We start from the raw sequence: 13,457 nt of genomic DNA on the forward strand, positions 1-13,457 counted from the left end.
AAGTTCTTTAAAACCCAAAAGGCAACACAACCAAGCACTACACATCACAATTCAATGGAAAATGCAACGAGGCTTTGAATATATCAGGAGCGCTAGTAATGGCTGCTGCGGGTGGCAGGACCATGTTTGTTGTAATCGAATGATCTGTGAAATCCACAAGATATATGCACGCATTTCAGCACATATGCACGCTTACGTGATATTTTATGAGATACTTGCCATGTATCGCATTGTTGTGCTATTATGGCAAACAGAGGACGGAACTTATAAAAGCTTGGCCACCTGTTGTATTTGGCACATAAAAATGCCACAACTGAATTATTCTCTGCCTGAGCGAATACGGGATGCACTGCTCCTGTCCACTGTGCTATAACGTGTAAAACAAGATCTGCAGTCCTGACACATACACTAGGTGTGTAGAAGAAAACCACCTCCGGGACTGGTATCGTGGGAGGAGATATGTAAGGAGGTAATTATAGGCGGCAAAAAGAAAACACTGAGTCATTTCAGAGAGAATATCGAAAAGAGGACCAATAGGTAACAAAAATGGCGCAGCTTGCACCAGTAGTGGAGCTGAGAAAAAATTGGCCGCGTATCTGCTCTTTCCATTGCAAATGTCGTCGAAAGACGATGGCCTTTATCGACTTTTCCCGAGTAAATGCCTCCCTTCGCTTTCCCGCTCACGTCTCAAGTTGTTCCCATGGTGTTCCGCTCCTCCCAAGGTAAAGGCACCACAGGTTTTTCTAAATCATTTTAAATTTCCCGCGTTCCACTGGTCGAAACCGGGTGTCTCGAAGTTAACTCTGCCGTACGGAGAAGACGCCCGTGAATTGAGGCACCCTACTTCAACGTTTAAAGAACCGCGTTTCCCTCCTCCACGTGCGTGGAGGAGGGAAACGTGGAACCTATCTAGGGGAACGTTTCGTAACTGTTGCGGTTGATTTCTCAAAATGGCGCCATAAGCTACAGTGGCACTTGCGACAGCAGGCGACGGCGGAGTGAATTTTTTTCTGCAGTTGATGAATTATTTAATTTCGCAAAATCCAAGCATGTATAATTTTTTATAAAGCAACCCTCCAAATATTACTTCTCACTTATTTTTGCTGCCTTATATTTGCGTAATGTCTCCTTCTTTTTCAACAATGTTGACAAGTATGAACATTACGACGGACTTAGACAGGTAGATTTAGATGTTACTATATAAGACTGTTGCGCCGGCATTGTTTTACTTTGGCTGGGTGGCTGAGTCGAGTCACAGACAGACAGACAGACAGACAGACATACAGACAGACCAAAATATGTGGGTTTAAGTAGCCCAAGAAAGACTATCGTCTTTTATAATAGAGCTGGAAGACCCCTCCCCTCGCCGGGGACAGGGCTGTTGCACCTAACGTTAATTTCTAAACTTGCCACTGAACTTTCTTCATACCTGGGTGACCGGGCTCGTATCCACCGAAGGATTTCACGTCTTTCCCAAAGTGGACGGTATTATTCTGCTCTAAAACCGGCGGCCAAGTCCAAAGCCAAAACCAATGCTACGAACCCAAACGAAATGCTGTTGCTCGAGAATTCGATGGTAGCACAATCGAATGTACGCTGGTTTTATAATGCGAGGAACTCAGGTTTGATCGGGACCTTAGGAAGCATTTTTGTCTTTCCAATTGACCGCAAATGTTATTGTTTTTCGTTTCAGCTAATCCTAAACCCGGGGGTTTTTTCGTGCCCTTGTGGATAGGTTCCGGTGTAGCCGCGTAAAGGTCCTGGGTTTAATTTCCGGTAGCTCCTTAACCACACTTTTATAGCAAAGGTGTACACCTCTACCAACAACTGTCTCATCGCCTTGTGCAAAAACGATGTTCATGGGCACAACCGCCAAAGCCTGTGACGCTGAGCGCAAGCGTCAGGCTAATCTGCATACAGCATAGAGCTCGGACTTTGTTCAAACAAATATAAAAAAATCATTCAAACCTTATTATGGATTATAAGGCGGAACGGAAAAGTGGACCAGCCACCATGTCATCCTTGTAAAGATTATATTTGCAGATCATCTCCGAATGATCAGGACTATTTTCATGAAATAGAGCAGTTCTTACCCAAGACGCTCAGTGCTTGCGTCAGGCTAGGCAGGACCAAGCATTTGTCGCAGGAGAAGACGAGCGTAGGGTCGGTATGTAGGCTATGGGAATACCACCACTGAAACACCCAATACAGCAGCTGCAGCCAGTTTGCCGATCATCATTGTTGCCAGATTGCCGCATCTACGGCCTTGCCGTTAACCTCGATCGGGTCTTTTGGGAACAGCACTACCATAAATGCAGCAAAACGGCATCTTTGCACACACTCGTGTTGCTGAACTGCTGTTACACGCGTTATCTTTGATACCCGACCGGAATTACACCAGCCGCTCGCAACAGCACAGGAGGGAGGAAAACATAAACCTACGACAGTTTACCGACTATAACTCATAACCAACAACATGGCGTCACCCATGAACTACCTCTTTGTAAACAAATGTCACGTAACGCGAACAGACCAATGATCAGGACGGCGCAATGGAATAATAGGGAAAATGTGTTCCGATACTCTGTACACTTATTAGTGAAACTAGCCGAACGCAACTGACAGGCCCGCCGAAACAACGAGAAACATTTATTACCCTCCTCCTTCACCATTCGTGGTGGTTTATAACAACTTTCCAGGACGTCCACGTCCAGAGAGCAGTATGACGACGGATATTTTTTCTTCAGGCCTCGGTGTTTTTTTTGTTGGGACGGACGGGCAAACTCGGCCTAAACAACTCTGCCGTTAAAACTGGCGCACACATGTGGGTTAATGCAGGGCGCATGGGTTGGCGATGAGAAGTCTATCACCTGGTGTGAAGCCGCGGTATGGCGCAGATGGCTCAGCTGTTTTGTGAATTTAGGCGGAATTTAAGGATGGATGCGCAGTGGACGTTGTGAATCAACTTTGTAGGCGGGCTAATAGTGAGTGGACTGAGCATAGGTATCCGCGATTGTGCCTCTGGTGATAAATGTTAGCAGGGCCGAAATATTCAGTTGACATTATGGCATCCTAATAGAGACGGCATCCTAAAAGACCCGGAAATAACGTGGACGCTCGCCCCTCATTCGTGTATAAAGCTGCGTCGGACAGCCAACAGAAGCGGTGCAGCGGCTCTCCCAGTGTCGTGACCCAATTTGTAAGAACAGATGTCTGTGGGCCTTCATTTCTGGCGTGCAGCCTTACCGAAAAATCAACAAACCATACCCAGCGCACGTGAGCATGTACATCGGGAGGACCTCCCTGCCTCGTTTATTCTTGCGCGTAAGCAAGCGCCACGTGAGGAGCTTGCACAAACACGAAAAAAAAATACCGAACGCACTTCAGCGAGCGCATTCTGCTGGGCGCCGTGCGCCGGCAAGCACTAACTTCGAGTACCTTCTGCCCAGCGTGCGTAACGTGATCTCTTGCGTGCTGTTCTGCTCGACGGTTAACATGCGTTCGCGCTATAGGGCGGCGCACAGACGCCGATCTCACGCTGGTGGCGCCTAGTTAGCGAAACCAGTTGACACCGGTTCTAGCTCAAGCTAACGGAGTCCACTTTGACAGAGAGGCGAAATGATTCTGAGAAAATGATTTGTGGGTGCCAGTCATTGATTACTTTCAGCGGTAGGTTTGGAAATTCATGTAAAGTGCAACAGCCTGGTCTTCGACGAACGGAGAGAAGCCGTGAGCTCTTCTGTTTTTTTAGCCTTGAAGCACTAGTGAAAGCTGCGGCAATTTTATAATGCTGACTACGAAACCGCACAGGTAAGCACCGTCCGAATATGTAAATGTTGGGAAAAACAATCAGAGATTCTTGCCTTTGTGGCCGGATCAGCTGGCCTAATGTTAGAATACCGACTTCATCTTTAAGTGCAGAAGAATAGTGTGCGAAATTTCAAATATATGCATGGCTACAGGGACAGTGGTTTGAACTACTGGACGTGAGATGACAGAAATAATAAGTGCAGACCCCTCATCAACCATACTAATCGCCTGCATCGACGTCCTCTCAAAATAAAAGTCACGGCCTTGACTGTTCATCTTAATTCCTGCTTTTAGTGGTGTAAATGAAATCTTTTCTAAGGATCAGAGGTCCACCTGGCACCTCGAACCAGACCTAACCACTCGTTCCATCGCACGTTGCTATCACTTGTATTTCAAACCACGAAAACAAAACCACAAAGCGAAAGACTTGCCAATAGTTCCCGAGACCTCAGATACACACGCGAACACCTGTGTAAAATACAATTCTTCAGAGAATGTCCCGACGTTGTTGCACCACACTGCAACACCTGTGCGGATGTCTTTGGTGTCGGTGACTGGCCGAGACTGCTGATGAGCTGGTGCTCCTCGAGGCATACGGGCAGCAGGGATGTAGGTTGGCGCTGCAGACACGGGAACGACAGGTACGCCAGACCCGCTAGGCGGACTGTAGGTACAAGAACCCAGAGCAAACCACTGATTGAGCAGCTTCGTTCTGATCGTGCCTTTTATGCAGAAATGCATTATAGCCGGGGGTTGTCGTGCGTCCCTTGGCCGGCGTCCGCAGCGCGTCTGATGATGATTTTGGCATGATGCCCCTATGGATAGGCCAAACAAACAATCCATCATGAGACAGCTTCGCGTTCAACCACCATCGTCATCTTCCCGTAGGGGAACCGCCGAAGAAGAAGAAGGAGAAGACAAAGCTGCGAAGAGGAGGGCTGCGTGAGTTTTGGCTACCTTTATCCTTCTCGGCCGGCCCGTTTTCCCGATCTGAACCCGGTCGAAGAGCGGCTCATCGCGCCTCGACACGAAGGTGCCTTCCCCGCATGGTACCCGAGGACGTTGCGTCCGACGTTCACATCAAGCGGAGGCTGATGAGTCCGGCAACGTACAAGCGCGGGTTGGTGAAGCGCGGCACCATCCTGGCTTGGCTCAAGCACCTGGAACACACCCCGCTGTATCGCGCCATCAACGTTCGGGTCGATTGGAGTCGGCTCGATCACTTCGATGACGGCGGCGAACGAGAGGAAACGCAGGAAGACGACGTCGATGATGCTGACGGTGTGTTCGAAACGATTTCCGACGACTTTCACGTGAACGATCCTCTGCAGTTGGTGGTTGCGCTCAACGCGGTCTCCAAGACGCTTCTCTATAACGAAGCAACGCATTTCTGCATCCTCACAATCCCCATCGGGGAGGTGCAGGGGAATTTTTTTACCCTCCTCTTCCTTGTCCTCGAACAGCCTGATGCAGCCGTCAAACCTGCCGAGGGGCGGACCACACACACTTTTCCTTCACCTTACCACGATATCAGTAGATTTTTTTGTTATCTAGGACACTATTGCCCCGAGAATAACAGAGCGGACAAATTGTCCGCTGCATCCCTGGCATGAACCAGCTACAATTTAAAGTGGTCGTATGGTCGCGACAAGTGCAGCTATACATTTCTGGACTTTTACTCGACTGTAAGCTCAACGCCCAGCTGTCGTAGGTATGAGATGAAGTGCACCATAGACACTGTAATTATTTTTTATATGCGACGCATCCCTTGCTCTAAGGCATGTCCCTCCTGCTTGGGCGTCGTCGTCGGCGGCGTCCGCACGTCACCTGCGCATGCGCGACTCTCCTGCGCTCTTCTCTCCGACAGCTGTACGCATCACTCTCACTCCGTCTTATTATCATAAACAAGAGCTGCGTGCGCGCGCTTCCCTCCGCTCCCGTCGTGCAACTGCGTGCATGCGCGACTCTCCTCCGCTGTCTCCTCTCCTTCAGGCACTGTGAATATCAAGCGGGTAGCGCGCTGCGGGGCTTCAGTCAGCGCTCACGCTCGTTTGACTTCGCGTCACTTTGCTTAACGATTGCGGGCTTGACTTGATTCTTCCGATGAAGACGTGATAGAAGCTATCCTCCCTGCAGCGAGTGGACTGACGCAATCCAATACCAGGGTCAGTTCAAACGCTCCTCCCTGCAGCGTCGCATCACATCAGATTCCCTCTTGGGAAGATGGGCGTATATTTACCTAATATATTGTTTCGTGAAAGTAGGAAAAAATGCGCGATAGCGGGAGACGGTGAAGCCATCTATTTTATAAAACTTAGGCCGTAATAACGCAAAGCCAAGCCCCAACCAAACACACAGCCTGGTTCTCCACGTGCTCGACTTGCCATGACATGTCCCGCCGTCGCGGGCAACCTTCCGGTCGAAGCTGCAGTGCGTGTGCAATTTCGGATAATATTTAGGTAGGGAAGACAATTAAGAATGCAGAATTTCTTGCCGACACCAATGAATTGTTGAGCAGTATGAATCAGGGCCAATGAAGAGCGATGCCCGTTTGCAGATTAAGGACACTGGAGACGCGCCGGTGTACTGGGCGGAGGGATCGGCAGTTTTTTCGTATGATGCTACGCCATTCTCGTTTCTGGTGATCGCGGCGCGTCGTTGGCTGGGTACACGGGGCTGGAAACATGGACGCATCCATGATGGACCTCGTCTGGGGAGAACGGACGCAACGCGAGAAACTTCAGGATAACGGACAAAGTAGGTAAAGTGTTTGAGGGACAGAATTGAAATAAACCTCGCACCCTCACAGAATATGTTACGTCAACGCAGGACAAACTGGAGAATTTATATAGATAAATTTGCAACAGGTTTCTTTTCACAGCACGCAGCCACGTCACACACCAAAAACACAGCTTCGTTCTATTTCTCTCAACGCCCTCTTTATACTAACCATGAAAATACCATCCTGGTACACCCTGGACGGTTTTACTATGCCAAACGTGAGGATTTTACATTTTTAAGAAGTTAATTTCACTGAAAACGCATACATAACTTGTTATTTTTGTATTTTAGTGGCCCTAGAAAAGCTATATGTGAGTTTTGCGATTTTTAAGTTTATTTTTCAACATCAGGAGAAAAGTGCTCCACCAGAACTGTCGGTAGTCAAAGAAAGAAGCAAACTCCCACGGCTACAGATAATTGATCCGTATTATAGATGCGAAGCTTCCAATGGTTGGGGATATGTCCCTCCCTTGTCGTTGTCGTTGTTGCGCCGTCCACTCCACCACTGCGCATGCTCCGCTTGCTGCAGGCCTGGTCCTTTCTATGACTCCTGGAGCGACAGTGTTGGCAGTGTCTTCCTGGGCCGGGACAAGACGAGCACTCTTCCCCTTTAGGGCTCCTGGAACCACAGTGCTGCTGGTGTCTTCCTGGGCCGGCATGAGACGAGCACGCTTCACGCGCCTTCTACATTTCATCATCGTCAGCAGCGGCGTGCGTCGGCGAGTCTCGGCGGGCCGTGATTACAAGAAGCCCACAACCAACCGGGGAACGTGCATCGACCTTATCTTCAGCAACTTCAGGGTTCATCCACTACAACAGCCCTTGACTTTACATTTTACAGACCATCAGGCGGTCATAATCAAAGTGTAATGCCAACTACAGCTGCACGTCACCTACGTTGAACATGATGATGTTCATGCCTAAATAAAGACAAACTCACAATACGTACAACGTCTCTCTCTCTCTTTAATGCCTCTCCACTCTAACACCCCCCCTTCAATAAAATTACACCATCTTCCCGTAGGGGAACCCTGAGTAGTATGCGAAACAGCCGTGGGGTCAACGCAATTTCCCATTTCGTAGTTCCGGTAAGTGAAAAGTTGTAGTTGCCATGGAAACCAAAGGGTAAATATAACGGTGGCCACGTACCTCAACATCAAGACGAACTGGAATCTAATGGGCACTTCAATCGACCCCATGCATGCTTCGCATACTACGCAGGGTTCTCTTACGAGAATGGGGTGTAATTTATACTTTTCTGCCTCTACTTGCTAATGGATATTTGACATTCAGTCAGCTAAAACAATGCAACACCAATGAGCTCTACATGCTAACACTTTTGTAATAATTTCAACCAGAACGCTCGTATTTCTTGCCAATAAGAGTGTGTGTATGTTTTATAATTGCGAAAAAACTTCAAAGGCAACTTGTATAGTCATATTATCATCATCATCACATTTTATTTCGTAAAGACCCCACATGTGGGTAGTACATAAGTTCTCGACATAGAAGAGCATGGAAGATATGGTCATATAAGGGTTAGATATAGAAGGTATAAAGAGCATTGCCACAAGTTATCACTGACCAACACGACTGTTTACATTTAATTGAAGGTTCACAGGCAGGTGATTGCAATCATGTGGTTTGGAAGATCTTTCCAGTAGTTCGCATCATGAGGTAGGGATGACGCATTGAAATGTAGCGGTTCTAGTGCAGCAACAAAAAACTTGAAGGGTTTGGCTGGTTCGGTGCGACATGTACGTCGGCGAGATGATGTACGGTGAATGATTGGGGGTCGAAATGACCAGCTTGTGAAACAGAGTAAGGGTGCCTATGCGGCGCCGCAGGAAACGGTGTCGTAATCGAGATTGGGCCTTCAAGTTTGAAATGATCATTTGATCAGAATATAACGAATGTATCAATATAGAAGAGCGATGTTGAATTCACTCGAATTCATTGCTTAAATAATTTCGAGGCGGGCTTTATATCTCTGAGGCGTATTCCAGTTTTGACGTGATGAGGGTTGTGAATTGGAGTATTTTCACGTGTTGTGGTGCGCAACCCAGATGACACTTATTGCCTAATGGCACTTAATCCTCAGTTAGCGGCTGAAATAACGCTAATAAAATGAGCATTCCAATTTAGAGCGGCTGACAGCGCGGCGCTTGCATATTTTAAACCACACTGTTGCTACAGGAGCACAATGAATTCAGTATGGAAAGAAGATAGTGTTTTTGCGGGCGGTGAATAAGAGGAGTTTACATATTTCGCGATTAAATTTTTAAATCTACTTGTCACACCTTTTTTGGCAGTTTTTCAAAGTGTTAGGTTATCAGAAGCTTTAGTGATTGTACGGTAACTTACACAATCAAAGGCGATGACGATGATCAAACAACATTTATTGAGCTTAAAAGATATGGTGGTGCCCACAGGTACAAGACGGGGTTGATTCCCTATTCACGGAACCCATATGTCGCCACCAGGTCCTCGCTTCTGGCCGCCAGGACTTGCTGGGTCGGCTGTGAGGGGCTGCACCACAAATCATCGCTCAAGGAGTGGGGTGGTGAAGTGGAAGTGTAATACGGGGGTGTAGGAGAGGCAGTTGGAAGAGTGGACTCTGGAGGAACGTGCATTCTGGGATGTCGTGCGACAGGGTGCCTTTCGTCGGCTTCAAGAAAGGACAGGTGGCGTCGTTTAATTCGGAATACATGCGAGGGAGCAGGGCGGGGTGCGTGAGCGACCCCGCCTGCACTCTGCGCAGGATCGTTTGTTGCGGCCTGATTAGAGTGCGATGCGGTTCGGGTAATGTGCCCCGTTCTTCTCTGTACGCTCGAGTAATCTGTCTGTAGCTTGTCATTGGGTTCGGGGTGTCCACATCATCGCGCGAATCGGTGGGTGCCGGGAACATCATTACGCGAGAGTGGTAGTCGGAGATGTTGTTGCCTGCTACCCCCTAGTGAGTCGGGACCCACATGAGCTCAACGGCTCGTCCCAGTGTCCCCTTCTTGCTGAAAATCGCAAATGCCTTAAAGGAAACGCGTCCCCTTCGGCAGTTGCCATACGCAGTATTGAAGTCCGTGACCACGGTCTCGACGCCCGGTTGAGTGAGTGCCAGAACCACAGCCACCTCGTCTGCCATCACGGGTTCTCCTGACCTCGTCGGTACTGTGGCGATCAGTCGCTCGTGTGTCTTAACGATAGCCGCCGCACGGACGCTGCCTTTCCTGAGCGAGGCGTTCGCGTATAGAATCCGGGGATTCTTCTCCAGCTGTCGGGCCAGGGCCTTAGTCCGCTAATAGCGGCTCCCGTCATCCATACCCGGGGTTATGTTCCGTTGTAGGGGCTTTGTTTCGACAGCATCCTTCCTCCTCTCGGGTAGGGGCGCCGTCGTGGGTATCGGTTCTATCCGCCATCCCAGCTTGCGCAGGATGGCGCGTCCGTGTTCTTGTGTCCATTATTCATGTCCCTGATTCATGTGCTACTTATTGATTCATGATTCATGTGCTCATGACATGAGTCATCGCTCATGTGCGTCCGTGTTCATGATTCATGTGCTACTTTAATGCAAAGCAATCCACACAACACGGCAAAAACACTTCGCCGAACTCTACAGACAACACCTCCCACTTCAACCAGAGGCGCTCTTTGCCCATAGTCGGCCTTGCGCCAATAAAACCCAACTATCATCATCATCACTTCAACCAGCATTCTATCTCTTGGACGATCCTACGTTTTCTGTCAAGCGAGTTCTTAAATATTTAGCAGAAGCGAAATTTTGAGACCTTATTTAACACCACGCATTATCGAAACCTGGCCCCTGAACACCAGCCACCCTCATTGTCTATGACCCATTTTAAGTGTGTTCTTGTTCACCGATTTTAGTATTTACATGTTCGTCTCTCGTACGTAACAACTAATTGGGCGCTTTTTGCCCCAACCGGCCTTCCGCCAGTAATACCTGACAATCATCATCACCTTGTGTGAAAGGCTGACAGTAGCGACTGCGGACCCGAAAATTGCAGATGCAGGCGATGAATAGCGCTGTCTATTCGGTCACATTTCATAACCGTACACTCAACGCGGCTCAGTGGCGCTACGCGAATGCCGACAATGAACGTCTAGCAGTGGTGTTTTCGCTAAACAATTGACAGGTCTCTGGAAGGTGCGTCCTGCATAATTCAGACATACAAGATGTTTTTAACGGGGCAGCAGAGCTTGTAGGAGCATCTAGCTGTCTTGCGCGGTGGCTACTTGCACGTCGGCGCTGTTACTTTAACCGCGATGGCCTTTAAGCTAGTGGTTGGGCCGGCAAACGCAGCTGGAAAACCTTCGCGAGCGATGACGTCAACGAGCGAGCAGGCACCCCTTTAGGGAAGCTTTGCCTCCCCGCGCTGTCGGCCGGACGCGCGTTAGAAATGGTACAAGCTCGGGTTCGGATTAGCGTTTCTGGGGGTGCAACGAAGCCATTTATTGACAAAATAAACCAACCCAGAAGGCTCTGAGGGGATGACGTCCATCAGCTTCTTAATTAGCGTCCCATAGCCTAGACTACACAACCCGAACCGGAGCTTCGGAACGAGTTCAAAACTTTTGAGCCGCCGCTCTTTTCACTGTGTGCTCACCTACTTTTGGACCTTCAAGGTCCCTACACGCTATCAGGCGGGACCACGCCGTAATCTTCCGACGCATAACTGCTGGCGGTTTTAGCTGGAGCTAATGGTTACCAAATCTCAGGTACACTGGTACGAAGGGGAGACCCCTTCTGAGCCCAGCAAGACGTCCGACTTTTCCGTAAGGGGATTGAGGAAGCCAAACGATATTGTGCGGCTCCTAAGAAAAAATCCGGTAGATTTCACAGCTAACTGCTGGCGGAGGAGGTTTCGCTACTGCGAAACATTTTGTTGGCAGATTAACACACTTATTCACTTTACTTGGTGTTTTGCTAGGAAACTTAGTAAGCCTCATTTATTTCTTCTATGATCCTGCGGGGGATATTCACAATTAAACTCGCACAACTTACTAGCTGTTTCCAACTTGTCGATTGGCAAGAAATGTGGCCCGTAGTGATGCGGTACGCCATATGTGTGTCATCTGTGCCAGACATTGAAACCGCCAGTAATGTCCTGCCTAGATAGATGAAGACTACCAGAAGAATGAGCCCATGAAAATTGTTGTGTCCGATGACTTGAGAACTTCGAACGCACTCCGCACGGAAAGTGGTAAAACTATGTAATGACGGACTATTTACCAGAGTGAGTTGAGCTCTTACCGTTAAGCAACGGCAGTTCGCAGAACGTATGAAGGTGCTAACTGAAGTGCTTGAGCAGTTTGTTTTAAAACAAAAATACTGATCTAATTGAAACAAGGGCACAAAAAGACGACAGGACGAGCGCTAATTTTGAACTGCATTTAACAACAGAAACCTTGTAATTTTTCTACGCACACTGCGTCTTAACACCAGTATTAAAAAATTTAAAACGAGAAGAACCGCAAAACAGACGTACAAGTTCTGATAGCGCACGACCACATCAACACGCATTAACTAACTTGGCAGAATCTACAATGACAAAAAGTTAAGGCATACGCAATGAATCGCACGTGCTGGAAAGAAAATCTCATTTTTTGGGACAAGGCGAATGCCGCCAGTCTCGCACATTACCTACCCCACCTTTCTATTGCGTGTTCTTCAGTTATTTCTAGCGTAGTTTGTTTTCCGCTTCTTCCTATCAGCTCGCACATGTCAGCTAGAGGTTCGCACCTGCCAGACTCACAATGGGAGGCAAAAAAACTCACCATTTCCGTTTTAGATGTTATTGTCATTAAGGCATCGGCACTTTGAGCGACCTAAACTGACGCACATTTCGGTTGGGGAGTCCGATTAAACAGAAGTACCAGAAACGGGGCGCACTGCGCACGATAGTGTACGGGAAACCCAAGGTTCTTCGCACCTGTCTTTGAGTGGATTTGGCTAATTTCAACTGCTTGAGGGGAGCGGTAATCGCTACCTTCATGTTTACTTGGTTGGCAATCTTTTTACCACAGACGGGTTTATTCCTGGATACACAAAGATTTGACTGCCGTCATATCCGTCACAGAAATGACGCCAGTACACCTCTGCGAAGTGACCCGCCAGCAGGACGTTAGCCGCCAAGCCCACCCACAAGACACCCACCAACCCACAATTCATGCGCAGCAGCAGAATTTGCTTCACGTTTCACTTTCGTATTTTACCGACTCCGATTACCGAGGAACCATGCACAGTTTTTCTAAACATTGAGACAAGGCGAGAATCTACGGCACAGTGGCAACGTTTTTTTTCTCATTCTCGTGAGCCTGCTCAACATGCATATCGTTAAAAAGGTAAGATGTCAGGTTCTTCAGAATGCCTTGCGTCACCTACACGACTACGTGCTGCGGGTACCAAGCTCATTGGATCCGACTGACTCGTTCGCAGAAGGCAGTTTGCACGGCATAGGAGCATGACTTTTCCAGGGCGTCCGAGACGCACAGCGTAAACTATTTCCCGGTTTAGACGTTTAGAATGAGTGGAATCATAAGGTAAAAGTGGCTTGTCGGCGCGAGGCTTGTACTGCCAACACACCAGTTCAGGGTAGGGTAAACGAGATGAAATGCCGGTTGTGCTGGTACTTAGATGTCGAAATTACAAGCCTCATTGCGGTTAGTCGGCTGTCCTGCGATACTTCCTGCGATACTTCGGTGGTGCAGGCTGGGAGTTTCTTCTCCTTGTCACACACTGTCCTCCTCCAATCGAGTGGTTCCTGTGTGGGTTGATGTGTTACACAGACACCTTGCACACGCAGTAGGATGCATACGAGGGGAAGAAAACGAACAGCTACATGTTTGTA

The sequence above is a fragment of the Haemaphysalis longicornis genome, unplaced genomic scaffold (assembly GCF_048455015.1).
Source record: "Haemaphysalis longicornis isolate Haplotype H1 unplaced genomic scaffold, Haemaphysalis longicornis Haplotype H1 scaffold_14, whole genome shotgun sequence".
NCBI lineage: Eukaryota > Metazoa > Arthropoda > Arachnida > Ixodida > Ixodidae > Haemaphysalis > Haemaphysalis longicornis.